This window comes from Diceros bicornis, unplaced genomic scaffold (assembly GCF_020826845.1).
Source record: "Diceros bicornis minor isolate mBicDic1 unplaced genomic scaffold, mDicBic1.mat.cur scaffold_55_ctg1, whole genome shotgun sequence".
NCBI classification, from domain to species: Eukaryota; Metazoa; Chordata; class Mammalia; order Perissodactyla; family Rhinocerotidae; genus Diceros; species Diceros bicornis.
The window spans coordinates 2,905,281-2,927,622 of NW_026691429.1; the positions used below are offsets into that span (position 1 = coordinate 2,905,281).

Genomic DNA, 22,342 nt, shown 5'->3' on the forward strand with positions numbered 1-22,342 from the left:
TTGATATTATGTTTGTCGATTTAAAATTTAGACAGTGCAGCATTTAAACACTTAAAGGCATCATTGAGCACTTCAGTCATGGTGGGTGGAAGAGAGTTCCCATCTTACTCTTCTTCTCTTTGTTCTATCATTAGGCCTCTTCTCTACACTCACTTCAACCATGATGGACAGCTTTGAAAGGGAAATATTCAAAGAGGATTTGTTCAAGGGGAGACAGGCAGCCCCCCTAAGTCATATACAAACCGTGGCACAACACAGGACTTTCTTTAGCATAGCTGAGAGGTCTTCCTGCTGCTTTTCTTTCCCTCCTGAGCCTGGAGAAGATTTGTTAGACCTACCTTCTCTGGAAACCATAGACTAGACTAATTAGGTAAAGGTTATGGGAAATGAAGTTCAGGTGTCAATTAGGCAGACTTGAATAAGCAAAGTCTTGATTGTATTGGACAAAAAAGAAAATTGTGTCTGGTACTGTTTCCCAGTTGACAATTAAAATTATTCACATTTTCCACTATATCTTCCAAACACCCTCTATTTTTAACAAGAGGAATTTTTCTTTTCCTATTTTTAACAGGCTTTTCTACTATAATAGACCCTACTTCATAATTACTGAGTTTGTGCTACTATCTATTCATGTATTGGTTTTAGATAAACATAGACATACAGTAATTATCTTTTTTTAGGTAAATGACTAATAGTTCCATTTATGTTTTCTGATATATGAGAAATGTTGATTTTCTCTGATGCAAATCCTAGGTTTGCATGTGAATTGACCACATGCCGTATCCTTTTGTACATACGTAATACTGAAGTGTCCTCATTAGATGATCTTTTCTCTGTCTGGGATTAATATAACATAGTGATTTGAATCCTGGCTCTGCCTCTTGCTAGCTGTGACCTTAGGCCAGTTACTTAACATCCACGTGCCTCAATTTCTCCAATTAAAAATGGGGATGATATGTGCAACTATGACATCCAACTATCTACTGGGGCTTTGGGGAAAAAAATGAGGAGGATTGGCAATAGATGTTAGCTGAGAGCTGGTCTTCCTCAGCAAAAAGAGGAGGATTAGCATGGATGTTAGCTCAGGGCTGATCTTCCTCACAAAAAAAAAAAAAATGGGGATGATAGTAATAACAATTTCTCATAAATTTTTATAGGAATTAAGTGAGTTAACATTATAAAACATCTAAACAGTGCCAGACACATAAGTGCCATATGCATGTTTGTTAAATAAATAAAATACTTTTCCCTATTTTACATGTATATGCAAATACCTTTCTAACTCCAAATTTCTTTTCAACTAATAGACTATTTACCTTCTTTTCCTTCTCTTCTTCTTCCCACTATTCTCATATTAGGCTTTAGAGGAGAATAAAATAAGAAATTACCTGGAAAGATTGGCCTGTGTGTGCCACCTTTTCAAACCTGAAAATACAGATCGTATCAGCATACTTTGGAAGTATGTAACAGAAAATTCAGTTCAATCCCACTAGTTTAAATTGGCTCACAAAGTAACATAGAAAGGCAGGATGGGTTTCAGGGCTGGCTTAACACCATGAGTACAACTCCTTTTCTTTGCAGTTTCCTTGGTTTTGTTCCTTCTAGAGTGATGGGATTTCCTTAGGCTGATTTGCCTCTTGGTGGTAAAATGCCTTTTAGAGGTTCTAGGCTCCATATAATGGAGAAGATGCAAGTATTCTATTTTGCTTCTAAAAGCTAAGAAGCTTCTTATCAGAAACATCCAGAAAACCCTCCTTCATGACTCATTGGTCCTTATTAGGTTACAAGCTAATTCCTGAACCAATTTTTGAGGCTAGGGGACTACCACAAACTAATTGGATTAGCTGAACCAATCTCTAGCATGGGGAATGGGATTACTTTTAGATAAGTAAGGCCCAACTCTGGTGCCGGGGTCCATCAAATTTCTTTTAAAAACATTGGTAATTGGGGCCAGCCCTGTGGCTTGGTGGTTAGGTGCGCACACTCTGCTGCTGGCGGCCTGGATTCAGATCCCTGGCGAGCACGGACACACCGCTTGTCAGGCCATGCTGTGGCGGCATCCCATATAAAGAGGAGGAAGATGGGCACAGATGTTAGCTCAGGGCTGGTCTTCCTCAGCAAAAGAGGAGGATTGGCATGGATGTTAGCTCAGGGCCGTCCTTCCTCAGACACACACAAACACAATAAATAAATAAATAAATAAATTTAAAAACATTGGTGATGGTGCGAGGAGTAGATGCCTAAGCAAGAGTGGGATTGTGTTAGAAAAGAGGAAGGAGGAATAGATACCGTGTAGACACCCATGGTGTCTACTACACAGGTTATGTTCTCTAGAGGAGGAGATTAGAAATGCATCAGTGTCAGTAACAGATGTTGAAACGAGGAAACAGTTGTGGCTAGTGCATCTTCAAATTCCATCAAGTGGTCTTTTAACTTATACACATCTTTTTTGGGATTTGGTTATTAAGAACCAGGCATAATCAAGACAACATAATTAACCTTGTCTGTCCATGGTGCTGACTTTGGCATCAGAGCTACACAAATCTAACTGTAGTTTCTGGGTTTATTTTTTCAAAAAATTTAATCACAGTTTTGAGTGTTTTTATGTTAAAATAATTTTAAACTTGTAGAAAATTTGCAAGAATAGTACAATGAACTTTTTTTCTCTGAACCATTTGAAAGCAAGTTACTGACATAATGCCCATTACGCTCCAATACTTAATGTGTAATTGCAAAAGCAAGGACATGCTCCCACCTAAATACCATATAATCATCAAAATCAGGAAATTAACATTGCTACATTACTTCTAGATGGTTGCCTACCCCCTCATGTTTTGGCAGTTGTCCCAATAATATGCTTTATAGCAAAAAGATCCAGTCAAGGACCACATGTTGCATTTAATTGTCATTTCTTTTTAATCTCCTTCAATCTTGAATCTCAGTCATCCTTGACTTTCATGACCTTTACAGGCCAATTATTTGGTAGAATACTCCTCAATTTGGGTAGGTCTGATGTTTCCTTAGATTCAGATTATGTTATGTGGCAGGAATATCACAGAAACACAGAAGCGATGGTGTGTTCTTTTTATTGCATCCTATCAGGTGGTCTATGATTTTAATTTGTTCCATCATTGGTGATATTCAGTTTGAATCTTTGATTGAGGTGGTCTCTATAAGGTTTGTCCATTCAAAAGTTACTTGATTCTCTTTATAATTAATAAGTATTTGGGGAGAGTTTCTATGCAGAGGGTAGATTAGACTTCAGGACTAGCTTAATGCCATAATTATCTTTTTCTTTTTGCAATTTCTCTGGTTCTTTTAATATGTAAATATCTTATTCTTTGTCAAACTTTCACCCATTAATTTTAGTATCCATTGATATATTTTGGCTGAATTAATGGTATTATTATGATAATGGTTGCTAAATATTTGATTTTTCTGATTTAAGCATTCCTTCTATATTTACTAGTTTCCATTATAGTATAAGATTCTCTTCTCCCTATTTATTTATTTATTTTTATTTATATGGATTCACAAACTCCTATTTTATAAAATGGGCTGTAATTTGTTATTATTTATTTTGATGCTCGCACTGTTCTTGATTTGGTCAGTGGAAGTTCCTTTATATTGGCTTCTGTGTCAGTTTGACGTGTCCTTTTCATTCACTGAGTACTTTATTACTTTCTGGCTCAAAAAGATGTTCCAGACTCATCTTGTACTTTCCCAACTCCAGCCCCAGAATCAGACATTTCTCTAATGGGTGCTGCTTCTTTTAATGGAGAATGGTTTTAGAAACCAAGATTTGATTGCTAGATGTGCTCATTGTTATTGGGGTATCACTGTTCCTGGGATCTTTCAGTAGTCAGAGTAGAGAAAATATTTAAGTACAAACCAATATTTTGTTTCTCAATTCAGCATACCCCAAATCTAATTTTAGCTTTGTTAGAAGGATAATTCTCTTAATCATGTAGAGGATATTGGAATAACACACAAAATGCTTCCATGAAATGTCCAACTATTATTTTCATTTTTTTTTTTTGTGGTGAGGAAGATTAGTCCTGAGCTAACATCTGTTGCCAATACTCTTCTTTTTGCTGAGGAAGATTGGCCCTGGGCTAACATCTGTGCCCATCTTCCTCTACTTTATATGGGATGCCACCACAACATGGCTTGATAAGCTGTGCATAGGTCCGCCCCTGGGATTCGAACCTGTGAACCCTGGGCTGTTGAAGCGGAGCGTACAAACTTAACCACTACACCACTGGGCCAGCCCCAACTACTATTATTTTCTAATGGCTGCTATAACAAATTACCAGAAACTTGGTGGTTTAAATAACGCAAATGTATTCTCTTACAGTTATGGAATCCAGAAGTACAAATCACTGGGCTAAGTCAAGATGTCGGCAGGGCTGATTCCTTCTGGAGGCTGTGGGGGGAGAATCTGTTTCCCTTTTCTAGAGGCCACCTGTATTCTTTGGCTCGTGGCCCATTCCTCCGTCTTCAAAGCTCATGCCTCTAATCTCTGCTTCCCTCTTCCAGTCTCTGCGTCTGGCTTGCTCTCTTTCTGCTCTGACTCCTCCTGCTTCACTCTTATTAGGACCCTTGTTGGCCTACCCAGATAATCGCCTCATCTCAAAATTCTTAATTTAATCACACCCACAAAGTTCCTTTTACCACGTAGGGTGGCATATTCACAAGTTCCAGGAATTAGGACATGAACGTCTTTGGAACCACTACCACACCAACACTCAGCTAATCAGTTTCAACTTTCTAACTACTTGTGTATAATAAATTTCACTTTTGAATTGCATTAATCAGGACACTTTCATTTGCAAGTGTTATTAAAAAAAACTCAATTTGGCTTAGACAAAAAAAGGGGCTTTATTGGTTCCCCTAAATGAAAGTCGCAGGGCTATGTTCCATAGACCCTGTTGTATCCAAGGGGTCAAAGATGTTGACAGGAATTTTTCTCTCCATCTTGCAGCTCTGCTTTCTTTTGTGTTTATTCTTAGCCCGGCTCTCATCTTCTGTGGGCAGGATGGCCTCTAGTAGCTCCTGGATTTATTCTTCCATTTTGGAACCCCAGGACATAGACAGATTTTTCCCCCTATAGTGTCAATAAAATCTAGTTAGTGAGTTTCATTGATCCAATTTTAATGGGACTCTGTAAATCAAAATGTTACCTGCTCTTACTGAAACTGCAACCATTTCGTATATTTTTAGTTTATTTACCACTTGATATATTATTAGCTTATTTGTTTATTTAAGGTTTGTCTCAACTTCTCCTCTTTTGCTCTATCCCCCTCCTTCTTTTTTCCTTCTCTTCTTTTTCAATATTCTCCTAATTTCAAAAAGAATCAGACAGTATACCTGTATAATTTTTGTTGTTTTTTAAGTTTCTCTTTTAACATTTTTTACTTGTTTTTGGAGATAAAAATAATTTAGCAATAAAATATGATTGTAAGGTTTATTGCAGTTGATAATTTAATTATTTAATGACTTATTAATTAACTAATTTGTTAATTATTAAATTTAATAAATTAGTTTTTGTTAAAATTATTTTTATAAAAATGCATTTAAGTAAATTGTTTAAAAAGTCCATTTCTTATCGTGTGTTAGTGAACCCTGAGGTAAGAAAAAAATGCATGGTTGCTAAAGATATTTAGAAATAAAAATATATGAAAAATATGTTTATATTAAAGAGGTTAAAAGCATCATATGCTGTTAGCAGTTTCTGTGGTGTTGATTTCTTTGGTTTTTGTGTTGCTGTTTTCTTTTGTTTCTATAATTGAAATATTTATGATGTGTAAATAGATTTGGGCCACCTGCTGATTTGAATAAATTAGATATAGTATCTTTACTTCTAGCTCTTTTTCAGGATTTTCTAGTATCAAATATCCTATTTTTTAAAAAAATAATTTTATTTATTTATTCCCCCCCCAAAGCCCCAGTAGATAGTTGTATGTCACAGCTGCACATCCTTCTAGTTGCTGTATGTGGGACGCGGCCTCAGCATGGCCGGAGAAGCGGTGCGTCGGTGTGCGCCCAGGATCCGAACCCGGCCAGCAGCGGAGTGTGTGCACTTAACTGCTAAGCCACGGGGCTGGCCCCTCAAATATCCTATTTATTTTCAGGAATAAGCACATGTCAAATTCAAACAAACCCAAGCTTATGTGAGTAATAAAACACACATTTTTAAAACTCAACTTTTCATAAAGTAAGCTTTCTTAACCTCTTCTAATATTCTTTTTTTTTTAATTTCAAAATCTGTATTGAACTTTTAATTTAACCACACCTTTTAAGTGTTTTAATGCTTCTTTAATCAGAATCTTTACTCCTTTGAGGGAGAGGGAAAGAGAAATGGACACATAGATGGAGCTTAATCAATACCTTTAGACTGATTGATATGCATATTATAAAGCTGAAGTCTGTTACTTAACAATGCCTCTTTAATTGAAGATCCATAACAAGAACTTGCCTTTTTCCTATTGTGGATATCCAATTGTTATTTGACAGACTGTGACTGTCATACTTGATGCATTGTAGTCTACAGATGCTATTATATTTTGCCTAATAAAAATAACACTTTTCTTTTGGTTTAGTGTAGAATCATTATATTGAAATAGTGGGACACAGAGGGAGTGTGCAATCACGAGGCAGCTTAATTTTCATCTCCCATTATTCTATACTACTTTTTCTGTGGGGCCAATTCTCCTCTTGCTCCATGGATAAACTTAAAGCTGGTTTCATAACTTTTCAGGTTACTTTTTGGTCCTGCGGACAATCTCAGGTCATTCAAATATTTATTTGCATGAAATAGAATTTTTAAGTTCATTGAAGTTAAAGATTCTCCCCTTCTTTAGATTGGCCACCAGCTGTGGAAAGAGGGGCCTAGTTAGCGTCTTTATTTCTCCACAGAGTGCTTCTCCTCCTTCCCCACTCTTGAGGTTGCCTCTCACTCTTTTTCTAGAGTTGAAAGAGGTGTGGGGAAGGCAGATATATTTATGGACACTACTTGTCTGGCACTGATTTGTGTTGGTTTCCTCTGGCCATGGCAGATGTGTAAAGTCAACTTTTACTGGCAAAAGTGTTCTGTGTGCCCTTTGGAGAGCACTGCACCTTCCCTCCTCCATCATTGGAGATACTGCACCTACCTTTCCCTGATGCTGAGGAATACATTTTCTGGCTGACTGTGTATAGCTCCTCCTTTAATTCTTACGAATTTAGAGGGTTTACTCCCTGCTGGATTATCTCATGTAGGAAAGCAATCTTCTTGAGCAGGACAACACCCAGGCCAATTGTCTCTTGTGTCAGGTACACATCGACTACAATGGAACAATCTCTCTTGATTCAGTCTTCAGAGAGATAGGCCAGCCATGGTCAGCCACCAGGCCAGGCAGATTTATCAGGCGTGAGTCTGATATCAGGCAGGTGTGATCTCCAAATTCCAGAGCAAATATCTCAAGCTTTCTGACTACGCCATCAATGCCCCTCTCCACAGGCTTCAGGGTGGTGTTAGTGCATGCATAGTGGGCCACAGCAACCTCCTTCCTCCTCCTAATCTCTTCTAATCTTTGCCTTCCCTTTTCTCTTCAATCTCATTTTTTTTTTTGGCTGGAGGTGACAGATTGGCTAAGGGGTCTGTGTGACCCCACATGATCCTGGGATGGGGGAGCAAAACAGTTTCTCAGATGCCTTATTTGCATATCCAAATCCTGCTTAGGATTTGATCCTGCTTTAACCTCCCTTTGGAATGTAGGACTGGTGCCATCTATTCTCCAAATCTGAGTTATCGAGTGCTATTTAAATCCTGTCACATTCAAAGAATCACTTACTAGTTACGAACATGATCCACTGCATTTTCCTGTTCAGGGGCCAGTTATTTGACAGCTGAAATGTGATGTGGGAAAATCTAAGTTATGATCGGGTTTTTTCTGCCTATTTGACTACTGAGTATTAAATTTTGTTTGTTTGTTTGTTTTGTTTTGTTTTGCTGAGGAAGATCAGCCCTGAGCTAACATCTGTTGCCAAGCCTCCTATTTTTGCTGAGGAAGATTGGCCCTGAGCTAACATCTGTGCCCATCTTCTTCCCTTTTATATGTGGGATGCCGCCACAGCCTGGCTTGGTAAGTGGTGAGTAGGTCCGCACTCGGGATCTGAACCCATGAACCCCGGGGCTGCTGAAGCGGAATGCGGGAACTTAACTCACCACCAGGCTGGCCCCCTGACTATTAAATTTTTGTTGCTCCAGTTCCTTCATTCATAATATTCCTACTTATCTCCTGGTGAGATTACAAGAATTATAGTAGTGTAAAGTGCCTGGAACTAATGTGGGGGAATCTAGTAGTTATCTGACATACATCCCATCATTTTTCTGCCAGGCAGCTATTATACAAGTGCTAACAAGTGATAATAATCTGTATCTTGTCAATGGAGAAATTGAGGCTAAAATGAATACTATTTTGGAATAACAGTGTATTAAACTTGGAATTTGGTTCCTAGAGCACTTACTTTCCAAAGTAGCTACAAAAGATCTGTAGGAGAAGAGAAAGAATAGCTTCATCCTCGAGTAAATATTTTTTACATCAAGTAGTCTGCTCGAATTTTAAGGCATTTGCAAAATAAGTGCTTGATCAAGTTCATTCTGCTCAACAATTAGCCTTATTGGTACTGTGGTTTCATTCATCAACAGTTTGTAAATAACAACAAAAACAGCTTGTTTAAAAAATCTTAAAATGCACAATTGTTAGCAATATTTATTAATGGACTACTAGGAAGCTGCAAAGAAAAATTGTCATTTTAACCATTACTTGAGTGAAAGGGGCAAATAGAATTATCGATGTACACTTGACTCCAAGATCAAGATAATCGCTTTTAAAAAAAAATATCTAGGTTAATATGTTGTGAAATTTGTACATTATTATTTCTAGAATTTGTCATTTTGTATCAAACATTTACATCTGTATACCTTTTAAGTGAGCCATTGTAACTGTAGAAATTTTTCCTTAAAAAAATAGTCAGATAAGTATGATGTGTGTGTGTGAGTTATTGCATTATTTTTTTAGTATAAAAAACCAGAAGGCTAAATGTCCATGGCTAGAGATTGAATAATAACCAGAATTTATGATATGATAAATATATATAATACAATATTATACAACCACTAAAAAGTGATGTATATCTTTATTTATTCACACTTAAATTGCTTCTCAATATATTGTTAATTGGGGAAATGTCTACAATGGATGTGGATAATATTATTCCATTATTGTAAAAAATAATATGAATATTTTTATACATACCTAGAAAATTCTGGAAGCATATGCACTTAAATTTTTGTAGTGGTTGCTTCTGAGTGGTGGAGTTCATCTACATATATATTTCTTTAATTGGGACTGAGCATTATGCTAGGAACTGGGGATACAGTGTAGAAAAAGAGGAAATTGTTGCTCTCAGAGTTTATATTCTAGATACTAAACCGAATAAAAGTAAACTAATTAAAATTATTACAGACTGAGGCAGAGAGTATTTTATACAGGCAATAGCTGTATCTTATAAATTTTGATATGTTCTATTTTAATTATTTCACAATATTTTGTTATTTCTCTTTTGATGTATTCAGAACTGTGAGATATTGAGAACTGTGCTATTTAGTTTCCAAGTATTTGGGGATTTCCAGATATCTTTCTGTTATTGAATTCAAATTGAATTTCACTGTGGTCATAGAATATACTTTCTATAACTTGATTCACAGCTTTTTAAAATGATAAGTAGTAGATGGGAATTAATCCTATTGATTCAGCCTATTTTCTTCTTAAAACCTTCCCTAACTCTTCTGGCCTTCTTGCCAGCTTGCTTTCTTCTCTTAAATCATCAACAAATGTTTATTCTTTTCCCAGTGTTCATTCACCCAAGTAAATGGCTATATGTCCCTTTGGGGAAAGGCCTGGGAAAATCATCACCAGTATATAATGCAGGGTCTTCTTCCTAGGGGCCTGGCCATCTTTTCAGCCAATGGGTTCCAATTCTGATCCTGAAAATCAGCTCAGGTCTGGAAAATGAGCAAAAGATTGTAAATTTTTATTGGAGCAATCACCTTCAATGTGATGTGCTGTTCCTCCATTCTTGCTCCCCTCTCCCTAACATTAGAGACGTTAACAACACCTTGGTTGGCTGGCTGTCTATTTTGCTTTTTGGTTCACCATTCTCTATTTCCCCCCCACCCCAATGCCCCAGTAGATAGTTTGTATGTCATAGCTGCACATCCTTCTAGTTGCTGCATGTGGGACGTGGCCTCAGCATGGCTGGAGAAGAGGTGCGTCGGTGCGCGCTCGGATCCGAACCCGGGCCACCAGCAGCAGAGCGTGCGCACTTAACCGCTAAGCCACGGGGCTGGCCCTCAACCATTCTCTATTAACTGTCTCAACTCCTTGCAGGTCCAGTGGCCTTGGCTACCCCTCTGACCTTGCTGGTCCTCGTAGTAATTGTAGCCTTGTGGGTCCAGCAGTTGAGCATCACACCACCTGATCTCAATTACTTCAGGATCCCATCATCTCCTCAGATAAAACTAGCCCAGTTCCGTGAAGGTCTTTCCTGCCACCATACCTGGTCTGCGAGGAGAGCTGCCACTGAACTTTTCAGTGGTGCGGGCGCCCCTCTCACCAGCACATTCCTGATGGCCTTGGTGAACAGTGTGGACTCTGGGCCCTCCCATGGAACATAATCCTCTGGTAGTTCTTCTGCCCTCACATATTATTCCACTTCTCCCAGTGTCTCTATTCCTTTCTCTATTTTCTGCTAGGACAAATCAGGCATTTCCGCTTTGTTGACAGTGGCTGTCATTTTTTCCAGCCCTCTAAGAGTCATCCCAGCAGTGAATTGGCCTGGAGCCATTGCTAAGGTGCTAAATCCTGTGTCCCAAGAAAATGCCCCCATATCACTGAATTATTGCTTTTCCAGTCTTATAGTCTTCCTTCACTTGATCAAATACCTTCAAAACCCTGTGCTAGGAGTTCTCCCTTAGCTCCTGCTGGCAAATGCTGACTAATTCTTGCAACTCTTTAGGTATATCATCTCTTTCCTCTCTTATCTGATCCATTATGTATCCCATCCGGTTCTGCTGGGTTTTACCTCTGGTAGTTATCAGCCTGGTAGATCAAATAGGAAGTTCCTGAGAGGAGCACATAATGCTTTGTGAGGGAGAGGCCTCTGCACCATGTTCTAGCAAGGCAGAAGTGATAGCTCTTATTAGGGAAGTGTGGACCACTTGTGTAAATCTGTAGGTCTCAGGGGTTGCAGAGTCAACATCCTCAGGGGCATCCATTCGGGATGTTTAAGGGCCTTAGGTTTTCCTACCAGGAAGCTGACTTTTACATAACACACCTGCCTTGGCTGAGCATTCCTACATCTCTGGGACTCTAAGACTAACAATTAAGTCTTTAGCTTACCGCTCAGCTATGTCTGTCTGCCCTTCTTCTATTTGAGATAAGGACATCCTGTGGGTTATTAGAGAGGACATAGTGCTTTCACATTTAACCCTTAACGGCTTGTTAACATCCCTTAGTCTCTCATTATCCTTCTGCAGTGTGTCAAAACAACTTGGCAATGACTAGGATCATTTTTCAAATGCCTATCATTGCACATGGCATAGCATTCTCCTCCACCGGGACATTTCCCCAGGTTTCTACAGTTGAAATTTTAACATTTGTGCTGCCACCTTGTGTCAAGGACAATCCGTGCCCACTCTACTAACCAGATGACATCCTATTCAACTGCCAGGTAGCAGGGTAACCAACCCAAATTTTGATCTTACTGCCTTTATCTTGGTTTACTCTTGGTACAGCTGAGCTTAGTTTGAGTCATCCAGGAAACAGACACCGAGATAGGGTTAAATGTAGAAGAAATTCATTAATTAGGGAAATGCCTGGCCTCCAGCATGGCCTCAATAAAACTGTGATGGTTTCAGAGCGCTGCTGGGGCCCTGAGTGAACTGACGCAGTTACACTGCCTGCAGGCAGAGATCTGAGAGGCCCATTCTCATGGCCATCGCGTATGCCAAATGCTAGAAGAAATAAGTTCTGGACATATTTTTATTTTGAAAGCTATACAAGTGATACTAATATATATGTCTAACTTAGATACAATGGTGAATAATGAAATGAAGAAGGTTCAAAGGTAGAAAAAAGTTAATCTTGGGTGACATCGATATTTTAGGGATGGTAAATTAGGAGTCACATGGAAAAAAAGAAGTGGCCAGAAAAGTCAGATCAAAACCAGAATAAAGTGGCCTCCAGCTATTTCTCTTCATCTCCATCACCCCCGGCCTATTCTCAACCATCATCGTCTTCACTTGAACTATTACAGTAGCCTCCTACGTGGCCTGTCCACACTATCCAACCTACCAATGTTTTCTCCTGACTGTAGCCAGGGTGGTCTTTAGTGAACTATTTATATCACGTCCTTCCTCAGTTTTCATCCTTTCTGCTTAGGGTAAAATCTAAAGTCTTAAAAATGGTCTGCATTACCTAGTTTCTACCTACCTTTCCAGCTCACCTTCTGCTATGCTCACCCCTGCTATCTATATTCCAATCACAATAGCTATCCTTTAATTCTTTGATTCACTTCCCTTGTGCCCTGGAGTCTTTATATATGTTGTTGTTTTTGTCTTGAAAGCTTTCTTTTCCTTTTCCATTCCATCCTCCTCCAACACAAAAGCCAAGGAAGGAAAGAGTATCAATAAGACGACAGCAATCAATTTTTTGTCAAAACCAGCTCAAAAGTCCAGTCATTCAAAACTGAGAAATTCCCATTGGGATTATTGATAAAAATGTCACTGGTTAAGTGGGCAATAATTATTTCAATGGCATAGAAGAAGTAGAAGGCACAGGGGAGTGGGCTGAAGGATAAATAAGAGGTCAGAAAGTGGAGACAATTATTATAGACTGTCTTTGAGAAGGTTAACTGAGAAGAGATAGAATGGTGTCTATCTAAGTAGGACATAGGGTCAAGAAAAGTTTGGTTTATTCGTTTGGTATTTGAGAGACTTGGGATAGTCACATATATATATCAGAGGAAAAAATCCAGTAGAAATGGAGATATGAAGAGAAATAAGAATAGGGTATCATTGATTAAGTACAATTCCTGGGAAGTAGGATTGGATAGGATCTAAAATAAAGATGAAGGATTTGCCTTGGGAGAAAGGCACCTACCCTTTCTGTTACCAAATTTGCGAAGAATCAGCCCAGACTTGGATTTTTTTCATGTCTTCTCCCTCTTCTCCCTCTTAACAGGAATCCTGGCATCTGTCTAAGAGCAAAAGGTTTGGTTCAACATACAGGTGGCACAACTTTGGGAAAGTCACTTAATACTCTGAGGCATGATTTTCTCATTTCTCATTACTCTACACATGTTTTAGGGTAATTTTGATGACCACGTGAGTGGTCTTTTGATGTAAAAACTCTTTTGAGAGCTATATAAATAAAGGGCAATATTATGACCATTGTCACTTCAGATGAGGGGGAAACTCTTATTTGCATTTCCTAGATAATTGATTTCCTAGATAATTGATTACTTTTGCCACCTCTCTTGATGAAGGTCTTTCTTCATTCTTAATGGGAGAAACATAGTTAAGAGAGAATAGTTTATAGGTCTCTAGAAAAAAACTACAAATTTGTAATCTGTGTGTGGTACAGAGCAGTTGGGCAAAATTGGCCTTTATATATCCAATTTTCTCACTCATAACAATTGATAGTGGGAAAAGACAAGTTTACAGATTTTTTAAATAGACTGTATTTTTTGGAGCAAGAGTTCACAGTAAAAGTGATGAGAAGGTGTAGAGATTTTCCATGTATTCCTTGTCCTGACATATGCATAGCCTCTTCCATTATCAACATCCTCTACCAGAGTGGTGCATTTGTTACAATTGATGAACCTATATCAACACATCATTATCACGCAAAGTCCATAGTTTACATTAGGGTTCACTCTTGGTGTTGTACATGCTGTGGGTTTTGGCAAATGTATAATGACATGCATCCACCATTGTAGTATCACACTGAATAGTTTCACTCCTGTAAAAATCCTCTGTGCTCAGGTTTATGCATTTTATATATAACTTGCTGGCACAGTTGTATCCTTCCTAGCTTCATAAGATCTCTGCCAAAGATGTTCTTGAAAACATTCAAGATTTACACTGAACATAGCTTCTTTTGGAGGGCTGCACACCAGTTTTTGCAGGGCCAGCCCCAGCATACAACAAACCCTGAGTCTTGCAGATGGGAGAGGAAAACCCTTCACCGCCTCATCTCATTGGAATTGTCTCCTCATTTTAAATTTTTGTTTCTGAGTTCCATACTTGCCTAGCACTCCCTCTATTGACAGAATTCATGAATTTCACATTTTCCCTGGGTTTGATTTTTTTCAATGGCCTTGTCCTGTGATTCCTTCTACTTGTCCTAGGGATGTAATGTTTACCCAGCATCTTCATACCAAAAGAGAACTTATAATATGAATTAATACAGTGGTTTTCAGAGTTTTAAAAACAATGTAACTCTTTATTCAAACAAAATGTCAACACATAAAACTGACAAAATCATGAGATAGCTCTGTAAAAGAAGACGTACGGGAGAGGTAGAGACTCACCCACGCACCTCGTCTTCCAGGAAGTTTATAAGATCCTGTTCCAGAGGCTGCAGGATTCCATGGACGATGAAAATTTCTGCACTAGCTTATACTAACATGGTTATTTCATCACATGAATTAATGTATAGTGCTCCTAATTGAGAAATTAACATTTGTCTTATAAAGGGTCTCTTGGAAAGAATACAATGAAACTAATTAGAGAACATTTTAGACAGTGGTAAAAATATTTTAAGGCTGGTGGGCTATACCATTTAGCTTTTTTCAGTGTTTGTAAGATTGCTCTATCCCTTCAAAGAATTTGAGGACCTCCTTTTCTTGTTTAATTTTAAAATCAGATGGAGAAAGGAGATACTATTTCTTACTTCGATATCATAAGCCCTTCGTCTCCCAATAGTTTTTCTCTGATTGTGATTCTCTGCTTTGGTGTAGTAGACAGAGAATTAGATTTAGAGCTGGGAGATATGAGTTTAAGTCTTGGTTCTTCTATATGGTCCACAACTTCTGTCTAAGCTTCAGGGTTTTTTCTAAGTTGGGGAAGATTATGACTACATCCCCTGCTCCCCCAAAATGGGAAAGTCATATCTACAAATGCATGACTTTAGTGAGAGTGACTTAGAACAATGTACAAATAGGACAAGAAGTCTGATTTTCACTGTTAATCACAGAACAACGTTCATGCAAACATACACATACTCACACACATGCACAAATGCACGCACACATATGCATACGCCATCTTTCCAACACATTTTTACCACTGCCTATTCAGAGTGACCAGAGAGGGGTAACTTCAGATTTGATGCATCTCAAGAAGCACAATTTTTAAGGCTCTTTTATATGTGGAAAGAAAACTAGATTAGACATATCTACTTGGCTCATATCATGTTGACCAATTGATATCCAGGGAAGTTAATACCTGGATAGGTGGGTATTAGGATGGGATTCCTTTAATTAATATACACCCACCAGTCCATTCAGTAAAACCTACTTAGTGCAGCTGGTAGACAGAAAGGCCAGCAAGTGAGGCAGTTTCTCATATTTGACTCCTGTTTGTTTTGAAGTGACAACTTGAATGGCCAGCTGATATTCTACAGGGCCACTTTCATCCTGTAGCTTGTTGTGTATCCATTTTAATCAGTAGAGTCTTCAGGAAACGTGTGGAAATCATCTCAGTGGCACCTGCACTTTGCCTCATTCTCCTTCCGCACTGAAACTTCAGCCTGTTTTTACTGGCAGTGGAATACACTTGTTAATCTCTGCAAATGAAACAATTACATGTTTCAGGTTTGTTCTTCAACATCTTTACACTTTTCTTTTTTACATCTTTTTAAACAATAGCTATTACTAAAGTTACAATTATATTTTGATACATAATGCTTTGCACATCTCACATGATTATTGAGAAGATGGGGTGAAATATGGTCTGAGGAAGTGCTGTTGACCTAAGTAATCAGAGGGTGTGGAATTGGCAGCACGAGTGGGCAAAATATAGAATGATGGGTCAGAACTGAAAAGAAAATGACAGGGGGTTCATAGATGAGAAATGAGGTCTAGAAAAATTGAGATTCAGGAAGGCAAAGCACATCATGGAAATATAATAACATGTTGAAAAGAATGTGAATCTTTATAGACAGATAGGCCTTGTTTTGACTTTCTCTTCTGCCACTTATTATCTGTATGACCTTGGGCAATTAACATCCCTTGGTCTTAGGCTCTTTGACCAATATGGTGAAATGGGGATATCTATCTCAGAGTACTACTGTAAAAAATAAATGAGATAATACTTTATAAATATGTGCTTGTAAGTGAGTAGACACTCAATAAACACTAGTGTGGTAGCCAGCCTCTGAGATGGCACCCAATGACCCCACCTCCTGGTATTCACACCCTGGTGCAGTTCCTTCCTACACTGTGCCTGTGTTGGTCTGTGTGACAATCAAATACAGCAGAAGCGTCACTTCTGAGATTAAGTGATAAAAAGATTGCAGTTTCCATTTGAGGTTCTCTGTCTCTCTTGGTATTACTTGCCATGGGGGAAGCCATGTTGTGTGCAGTCCCAGAGAGGCCTAGGTGGCGAGGAACTGAAGCTTCCTGCCGATAGCTCTCTGCTTGAGCTTGGAAGCAGATCCTCCTGACCCAGTCAAGCCTCGGATAACTGCAGCCCCACCTGACACTCCGACTGCAGCCTGATGGAGAGACGATGAGCCAGAACCACTGAGCTAAGCTGCTGCCCACCCAAACTGTGAGATAATAAATACTTCTCTTTTAAGTCACTAAGTTTGGGTTAATTTGTTAAGCAGCAATCAATAACTAATACATCTAGCTATTATTTTGTTAGGATTTTTTTTTTTTTTGGTGAGGAAGACTAGCTCTGAGCTAACATCTGTTGCCAATCCTCCTCTTTTTTTTTTTTTTTTTGCTGAGGAAGATTGGCCTTGGGCCAACATCTGTGCCCATCTTCCTCTACTTTATATGTGGGACGCCTGCCACAGCATGGCTTGATAAGCGGTGCACAGGTCCACACCTGGGATCCGAATCTGTGAACCCCAGGCTGCTGAAGCAGTGCGCACGAACTTAACTACTACGCCCCTGGGCTGGCCCCATCTAGCTATTATTTTGAAGATCTGGGAAGTGAGGTTTAAAATGTAAACTAAGTTGGGGCTAGTGTGGGAGTGAGAATTTTAAGTGGATTCGGGAGTGAGAAGGAAATTTAAGCCCTGGTGTCCTAAGCCAGTTTGCAGTTTGTCATCTAGTGGAGGACTCTGAGGCAGGCCTTCCCAACAGCTATGCTGTGATTGGGTGTGGATATTTGGAGATATTGATTCTTCTCAGTCCTTGGGTGGTTTGGTGAGGTCTGGGGATGCTGGGTTCTTGGGGCCGGTCACCTCTGGTCTTGAGAAGGTTTCTTTCTTTATGCCTGGGTGCCATGCAGTATTATCATTTTCTATATGTGCCATCACATGAAAACAGTCAGACAGCACTGTCACTTACAAAGCTAGCCTCTTTGCTTTGAGTACAGAGATACGAGACAGACAATTTTATATAAAATGTGAATTGTGAAGGTTGGTCTAAGTCAGAAATTTTAAATCTGGGGTCCTGTGGTCCCCTAAGATCTAGAAATGGGATTCAGAGATTCCATAAGCAACACAAAATTTTATGCATAATTGTGTGTGTCTGTTGCTGTGCCATCATGTGTGTTGATGCATTTTTCAGAGGACAAGTTTTATTCCTTTTAGCAGATTTTCAAAGAAGTCTGTAAACCAAAAGAGATTAAAGAGCACCAGATTACATGTTCGCCAAGGCCCTTTCCAGCTCTTAAATTTCTAGAATTCTAGATCTAATAGAATTGGGCTGTGGGAGATCTCTATCTGATTCAAGGTTATGCAGGGCACCTATAATTCTAGGATGGACCCTTTGGGACCAATTTTTGGACTTGTTATGTTTTCTCATAATGTGAGATTAAGAGCATGAGCTGTGGATCCATACTGCATGGATTTGAACCTTCACTGAGTGACCTTGGGGAAGTGGCTCAATCTCTCTGTGCCTCAGTTTCCTTAATTATACTAGCAGTTTTATCCTATGCAGGATAGCTGTGATGATTACGTGAGTTATCCCATGTCAAGTGCTTAGGACTGTGCCTGCCTAGCACATACTTGGTGCTCAATAACGTTTGTCATGATTACTATTATTGCTCCTGCCCCTGAATCCAAACTTCCTCCTAGCAGCTTGAATGCTTGGAACCAAGCTCAGATTAGGTCTTCCTGTATCCACAGCAGAACTGGGTTCTTGTGGCCCAGAGCTGCAACTCTGCTGTCCATGTCCCTTCTCTTGCTTGAGGAGATATGTCCCTAGCAGATGAGTGTCTCTGGGAGTTATCTGTTCATCTCGCCCTGACTTGGCAAGGACAGGTAGAGGCTGTTGTTCATCTCTATGGGTCTCAGATGTCTTCCTTGTAAAATGAAAGGGCTGAACTATACGACTTCTAAGGTCTCTTTCAGTCGTAATAATACATGAATTTATGAATAATAGAAAGAATGCACAAGTAAGTGACATTAGGGTGAAGTGGAGTGAAGGGTTACCAGTCCAATTGCTTTTTCAAGCTTTAAAAAATTGCTCTGAACATTTAGATAAAAACTTGTCTTCCAAGGGTGTCTAGATATATATTACGTATGAAACAAGTCTAGTTTCTGGAAAAATGAGAAATTTCTTAATAATTATGTTATTAAAATTTTATTCTAATTTGATACTAAATTCCATGTTCTGTGTCATGAGGATGTATCTATATCTATATATACACACTTCATCTAAATATATCTGTATGCAGCCACTATGTCAAATAAAAATGAAGTCATTATTCATGAACAAATTTAATTTGCTTTAAAACATTAATAATATTAAAATTAATATTTTCATCCAATAGTCTTACTTTTAATGTTTTTCTTTTTAAAAAGTAAAGCAACTGTTGTGGAAATGAAAGACTCAAATTGCTGAAAGTGCGGTAGAACCAATAATTAAAGTTTTAGGAAGGCAATTAAAGGATTCTAAGTAAAAAGGAATACTTCAGATTAAAGAGAGAGTTTCACCTTTCCTCTTGTCAGTATTATGGTTTAAAAAAAATAATGCCTTAAAACTGCCAGCAGAGGTCCTCAGTCCCATAGTTTATCAATTGTATTTACTGAACAATCTCTCTCCTCCTGGTATATAACAAACTGATTTCAAGGACTCATTTGTTTACTTCAAATAACTAATCATAATGAATGGTCTACAGGTTTAAACTATTAATGCAAAAGAATACATTTATATTAAAAATGCAATTAATATGTACAACAGTGCATAATGTGTTGGAAAACATACAGACATAAAAGAACTAGAGAATAAAAGTGCAAGTTACATGTTTTTAAATTGATGGTTTTTAAAAAAATTCAGCAGATAAAGGTGCAGAATGGTGAGGAAAAGAGTCAACTATTATGTGTGGGTATAATTTTTTTTTAATCTTTTCAGTTTTGTTCTTTTCTTGGTTTGAATTATTCTACTTCTGGGAGAAAAATAAAAGGATTCATATAGGATCTCCTCTAGGTAAAAATTCTGAATATTCTATATTTTTTTCATTAAAGATGAATTTTAAAGAGGAAATAAAACAATCAGATATAGAAATAAGTAGTGGGAGGTTATTCTATCTGAAATAATTAGATAAGGCTTTTTGAGTTGCCAGTCTTCCTCAACTCTGTTTCTTTTTTGGCTTTACACTGAGATATCCCTGTAAATTCTTTCAAAAAGAAGCAGTTAATAAGGTGACTGCCAGAGAAACTTGGGTATGCGTCTTGATAGAGCTTATTAGCTCCCTGGTGTTGCATTAGGGGTTAGTTGACAATATATGTGCAAAATATCAAAACTTTACATTTGATCATAAGAAGACAATTAAATTTCAAGGCAATGGCCAAGGCTCAGTCTCTCTGGGCCTCAGTTTCCTAATCTAATCTTCCTAATCAACTTCCTAATGCCTGGGGTGTGGTTGTGGTTATGGAGGGCCTGTTTCAGGGAGTGGAGGCAGAAGGGTGTAACTAAATGATCTGACATAGACATAAATGCTAGGCAGATTAAGTAGGTATTATCTCATGGCCAAGAAGTAATATAATGGAAGTTAGATAAAGAAAAAGGAAAGATTCTAAAGAATGAAATTATGATAATCTCAAAGTAAAAGAAAAGAGAAAGACATTTCTGAGTCTTTTCATTCTTTTTAATTCTTCTTGAGTTTGCTTACGTTTTCTTTTTTTCTGATATTCTCTGCTCCCTACCTTTTTTTGTGGCCCCTGGCTGCCTTGAGAATTAGAGTCTTTTGAAATCAAACTAGAGACAAGCTAATGGAATATGGGAGACATTCTTAGCCTTTCTCAAGAGTTGATCTAGAAGACTCTATCTATGAAAACTAAACAGCCTTTTAATATTTTTTTTTAAGGCTTCTGCAGAGAAGGGGTGGGTGGCACTTAATTAAATTCATGGTAGCTTCTAGAGCAAGTAAACATCTTTGGAGAAGGACTTGTTTATCTTCCTTCCTTCTATACCTTAACCAGCAAGAATGAACTGAGTGAGAAAGAATAACCAAAAGGAATGCTATTGTCATTTTTAATTTGTTTGTTGAGTGTGACTGTCCACTTTCTTTCTAAAAAGCAGGCTCTCAGATATTCTCAGTGCTACACAGAATGATTTGAGTAACTAATTTTCACGTGCATGATAATAAAATAGGCATAGACATGCATAGAGGTTTTCAGAGCTAGTTATCAAAGGCTTTGGTATACATAAAGATGTTTGGGGTATATGTAGTGTTTTATTAATTCAAATGTTGCATGTACATAGCACAGCATCTTTCCGGTGCATTAAAAATGCTGTTCAAGTGTATACATTTTATTAATCTCTGTCTTTTCCTTTCTCATAAAATTCTTTAAGTGCTACTCTTTGTTTGAGGCATTCCATTATACCCAATATTTCTACGAACCACCTCTGAATAGTAATAACTATCTCTAAAATATTTGTTGACCAAGTAAAATTATTATATAACATATTGCGAAGAGTTATAAAGAAACTCATAAACATATCTGTTTTATATACAAATTAGATCTTAAGAGCATATCCAACCATATTATAGAACCCTTAAAATAACATTTTGTTAGACTCAAGCTTTTATGTATTGTTTTGCAATTATACTCATATGCATTCTTAAATTCTCTCCATATAGAAAATGAATCTGTAAATTTCATGATTCACATTGGTAAATTATACTTCAATTCTTGGCTGTTATCCTAGTCTGCTTTGGTGTTTTTCTGTGACTTGATGAAGTTGAGGGGGTTGGATTTTATTTTCTCATTTCTCTATCTCTAAGCAACAGCAAATATCTTAAACTATGGATTAAAAAAATTTGATCCCCTTCTTGCTAACTAAACTCAAATAATATAAATCAGACTACCCGTTTATAGGGTAGGGCATTCATTGTTCAAGAGGCATGAATGTTCTTTCTTCTGTATTTCTTAATTAGTGGGGCTTCTAATCTAGTGTGGTGTTTACTAGTCTTTAAGGGAAAAGAAAAGGCAGGAGAGCTGACCATTGTCCCTAAGGGACTGGCATTGGAAATGCACTAAACATTGCCCAGAGCGTGATGAGAGCAACTTATGTTTCCTTCCTTACACATGTAAATGTTACAAGACACATCCGGATTGCAGTATAATGGAAATTCTGAAATTAGTTTTAAGAAGTGAGTTTGGAAGTATTATTTTCTTTTAGTGCTTGAAAATGTAATCTAGAATACCCAAGGAGTACAACCATTCATTTCCACATATTTCAGAGCCATTTTGTACTCATTTACTCCTGTTTAGTTCCTAGGTGGTGAGTTACTCACAGTCTCTTAATCTTTCTCATTTCGTTAGTTTTCAGTTTTGCTCATCAAATATCTTCAATGATGACTGCTTCTTTTCCATAGAGAAATGCTGATGTGCTCAGGCTGTTACAGAGAAGAGTGGAAGGGGGAAAGAAATGGAGAGAAAGCTAATGGACAATTTCTCCCCCAAGGCCACCTAACTGGCAAAAGGATGGATTGGTTCCTAAGTCCCCACATTGGGGTTAGACTTTGGCATTCTAAAAGAAAGTGATAGTGGTGGTGCTGGAAAAATTTGATCTTCTGGTTATATTAAAAATAGAAATAAATTTTAAA

The 22,342-nt window shown here is 38.0% G+C and overlaps 1 long non-coding RNA gene across 2 annotated transcripts in view; it reads right to left on the reverse strand.

The window, feature by feature from the left end:
- Nucleotides 1–299: 299 nt before the first annotated feature.
- LOC131403156 (uncharacterized) overlaps nucleotides 300–22,342 on the reverse strand; it is a 33,885-nt gene continuing 11,842 nt past the window's right edge. Inside the window, exons 3-5 of one of the 2 annotated variants that reach the window (XR_009219242.1) lie at nucleotides 13,209–13,301; nucleotides 1,389–1,425; nucleotides 300–314 (exon numbers count right to left, since the gene is read on the reverse strand). This is a non-coding gene — a long non-coding RNA (uncharacterized LOC131403156). Of the gene's footprint in view, nucleotides 315–1,388; nucleotides 1,426–13,141; nucleotides 13,302–22,342 lie in introns of those variants that run through there. The other variant, XR_009219241.1, reaches the window with a different exon arrangement.